General features: G+C 48.8%; 1 long non-coding RNA gene across 1 annotated transcript; it reads left to right on the top strand.

Moving 5' to 3' along the window:
* The first annotated feature begins 2622 nt into the window (after positions 1-2622).
* LOC134159550 (uncharacterized) lies at positions 2623-3168 on the top strand. The gene is made up of 3 exons (XR_009963178.1): positions 2623-2688; positions 2802-2834; positions 3137-3168. It is a non-coding gene; the product is annotated as an uncharacterized LOC134159550 (long non-coding RNA).
* Positions 3169-4205: the final 1037 nt, after the last annotated feature.

The raw sequence follows: 4205 nt of genomic DNA, 5'->3' as shown, positions 1-4205 counted from the left end.
TGTTAACATGTATGAAGGAACGGCATTCGGAGTATTAACTCAGGAATGGGCCGGACAGAAGAAACCGGTGGCATACCTATCAAAGTTGTTGGACCCTGTGAGCAGGGGTTGGCTGAGTTGTTTACAAATCATTGTTGCTGCTGCCTTATTACTTGAGGAAACAAATCGCATTACCTTTAATGGAGAGGTTGTCTTATATGCGCCTCATAACATCAGGGGGGTGTTACAACAAAAAGCAGAAAAATGGCTTACAGATAGCCGATTATTAAAATATGAGGGAATACTTATAGAATCCCCTAAACTATCTTTGAAAACTATTGGAGCAGTTAACCTCGCTGAATTTTTATACCCAGGAGAAGGTAATGAACTATTGCACAATTGTTTTCAAACAATTGAACAACAGACACGCATTAGGCCAGATTTAGAAGAAGAAGAACTACAATGTGGAGAAGTATTATTTATAGATGGGTCATCACGAATAGTGGAAGAAACAGCTGTCCGGACTGCTGAGCGTGGATGGACTCATGCCAGTCGCATTAAAGGCCCAGTGACAAAACCCCACTGGAAAATAATCAGTACTCCAGGTGACACCAAGATAACTCTGAAAAGATAACGCAATGATAGAAACTTTATTTGATTATTTTGACGCATTACCTTTTGGTATAAAGTGTGTACTGCTGTTTATATTTGCTATAATTACTTCTCTTTTTGTCTATTATATATGGAAGCGTACAAAGTGTGTTGAAGGAAATTGCTAAACTTATGCAACCACACAATAGTGAATATAGAAGATATGCTGATGTAAATAATATATATACTCTAGATATACGAATTAGGTGTAATAATTTGAACTGCAATTGTTATCCATTTGTTTGTTTTAGGTGTAAGGTATGCCAGGATAAATGGTGGACACACTGTGGATATGGATACCCTCCAATAGGAGTTTGCACACAGTGTGAGAAAATCCAAAGAACTCTCACTGAGTGGAAATTAAAACAATTAGAGTCTAAACGAGAAATTATTCGAGAATCCCATGAGTGGTGGAAGATTTTTACCAAAGGAGTAAAACCTCAATATTATTGTTACCACTCTAACGAACCAGTCCCCTTTGTAACTGAGATTTTGGTTATAAAGTGCAGAAGGGAAGTATTAACCGTGCCTTGCTTTGCCCCATTAGTTAAAGCTGCAAAGTGGGAAGCCTATGTGAATAGGCAGAAAGCCAGAAACAGCTGTCCTCCTGAAGAATTCCCTTGCTGCCGAGAAGATGGTACACCCCGTGGCTCGAAGCAACCGAGTCGACGGGCGAGGCAGAAGAGGAACAAACTGTGGAGAAAAGAACCAGAACAATGGGACGCAAAAGCAGCAATGGCCGAACTTCCCCAGGACTGGTAAAAATATACTTAAATTGGCAAAATTGACAAACACCCTTTTTCCTGGTATACCGTTAGTCTTGATATTGATAATAACCCAGGCAAAAGGGGAAAATCCACATGAACCATTTAAGTGGGAACTAATATCTTGGGAAGGAACGAGAACAATAGCCACTTTTAGCGACCCAGGGCCACCTGAATTCATAGTGGAACTTTGTGATTTAGTACCAATACCTTGTGAAAAGGGGCCTCCATTTTATATATGCCTGGCCTCTGGACCAACTTACTGTAATTATCCCGGACAATACTATTGTGGGTATTGGGGATGTGAGACAATAGCCTCAGGCTGGTCAGTAAAGACTCCTGATAAACATATAAAAGCAACCTGGACTCCTAACGGATGTGTACCTGAAGGCACAGGTATAGATCTTACAGGTCTATGTGATTATTGTGAGTGTGTCATACCGCGTAGAAACTATATCTGTGATTGTAAGAAAATACCTTGTGAATGTTGTGATAAATGTTTAGAGTGTGGAGAGAAACTAGCTTACAATGAAAGCAGCATCTAATAAACAATAGGATAAAAAGAAAAAGGGGGAATTGTAAGAAACTAAGGATAAGGATATTGTTTATTAAGATTTATGTTAAGCCCAATGTAAAGGGTAGGCAACAAAGAATATGAAATCGCTTACTCAAACAATCGCCAGACACAGCTTGTGCAAGATAAGATAACAGCAATCGCTTACACAAACTAAACCAAGTACCGCTTATGTAAACATAGCAGATGTTGACTAAAGATAACTGTAGGATGTTCCCAGAACTGGCAGAAATAAAACAAGCAACTCCATATAAGGACATAGGAGTAGAAGGTCAACTATAGGATGAAGGAGGAAGACTTCTTGCTTCAGCCTCAACGACCACCAGTGACCCCCTGGCAACAGCTGAAGCATGCGCAGAGTACCTCCACTATTTCATGGGCACGGAAATAAAGATGTATAAAAAGGAACTGTTTGAACTGCTCAGTACGGCAGTTGGCGGAGTACAGACTCCCCTGTCGTCCAGCGCTGTCTTTGCTTATATTCTACTTGCTATAATTAATAAAAATGTTAATTGGATAATGATCCGTTGTGTTCTCAATTTATAACACCGACCTGCGCAGGTTGGAGCCCGCGGGACCCCCCAGTGGGGGCTTTTGGGGTCCTGGGGGGGTTGGGGTGCTCCTGACCCCCTCTCTTTGTCTCCCCCCCACCTCCAGGCTGTGCCCGGGGCCCTGTGCCCCCATCCGGGAGTACATCATGGGCCACGTGCGGCACCCGCGGTGAGGGGGGCACCCCAACATCTGGGGGGGGAGGAACTGCAACATCTGGAGGGACCCCAAACCTCGGATCGGTCCCTAAAATACATGGCGGGGGGGGGGGTGTGTTCCTATAGGAATGTGAAGAAGATCAAAGGGAACCTGCTGTGGTATCCGCTGCACCCCAAAGTGGGGGGGGACCCCCAAGCTCATTGGGGAGCTTCCAAAACCCCTCAGGACCCCCCCAAACCCTTTTGCCTGTTAGGACCCCCGCAATATTCCATTGGGATCCCAACAACCCCCCAGCACCCCCCAGTTCCCCCTTGTGACCCCCCCCCAACCCCTTCTCCCAGATCCATGCACAGGAGCCCAAATTCCTTTAGGACCCCTCCAAATCCCATTGGGATCCCCAGGATCCCCCTCCTTTAACAGCCCCCCCCCCCCCCGGTTTCCTCCTTAACTCGGGGCTCAGGTACCAGCACCTCAAGGAGATTCAGGTTTGGGGGGTGGGGTGGGGAGCGTTAGAGGGTTTGGGGGGGGCTCTATGGGGTTTCCAAAACACGCCCCTGCACCCCCAAACCATCCCCCCTGCATCCGAAAACACCCCCTCTGCACTCCAAACCATCCCCCCTGCACCTCAAAACAACCCCCTGCATCCCAAACCGCCCCCCCGCCCCCCAAAACCATGCCCCCTGCACACCAAAACACAACCCCTGCACCCTAAAATCACCCCCATGCATCCCAGAAGCCCCACGGCACCCCAAAACCGCCCCCCTCTGCACCCCAAACCCACCCTATGGATTCCCCCATGCACCCAAAACCCTCTCAAGGACCCCCCCTGAATACATCCTGCAGCCCGGTTTCCCCCCCTGCAACCCAAAACTGCCCCTGGGCCCTCCCCCATGATCTTTTCCTCCCCACTCCTGAACCCCAGAACCCTTTAGGGACCCCCTCTATACTTTAAACCCCCCTGGGTTTCCTTCTGAAGTGGGTGCTGGGCTCATAGGGGTCCTTAAAGCTCCCCCCCCACTCCCCTCAACGTTTGGCTTTGGGGCCCCCCTTGCCACCAGGTTGATGCTGGAGGCCACGGGGCTCTCAGGGGCTCGGGGGGCCCAGATCCAGCAGGGCCCAGAGCTACGGGGCAGCCCCATGGACTCCCCAGAAACTGCCCTGGGGCCACTGAGGAGGCAGCTGCAGGAGGGGAAGCAGCGGCTGGTGGGTGCCAACGGGGGAATGTGGGGATTTGGGGGGGTCCTGATGGGCTTGGGGGGGGGTCTGGGAAGTGGAATTTGATGGTTATGGGGAGGGGTTGGGGTCCCTAAAGGGTCCCAGCGCCACTTTTTGGGAGGGATGAGGGATATTTGGGGGTCCTGGAGGGGGATTTTGGGTCTATAGGGGATGACATGGGGGAGTTTGGGGCTTTAGGGGGAATTTTGGGGGTTCAGCAGTGCTGGGAGGGGGATCTGGGGGTTATGAATGGGTTTGGTGTTAAGGGAGAGGCTTGTGGGGAAATCTGGGGCGATATTTAAGGTGTTTGGGGG

The sequence above is a fragment of the Pezoporus occidentalis genome, unplaced genomic scaffold (assembly GCF_034315485.1).
Source record: "Pezoporus occidentalis ecotype Australia unplaced genomic scaffold, CSIRO_AGI_Poc_V1 ctg1482, whole genome shotgun sequence".
Lineage (NCBI taxonomy): Eukaryota > Metazoa > Chordata > Aves > Psittaciformes > Psittacidae > Pezoporus > Pezoporus occidentalis.
Note: the sequence above shows the minus strand (reverse complement) of the source record. Positions and strands in the feature narration are given on the sequence as shown.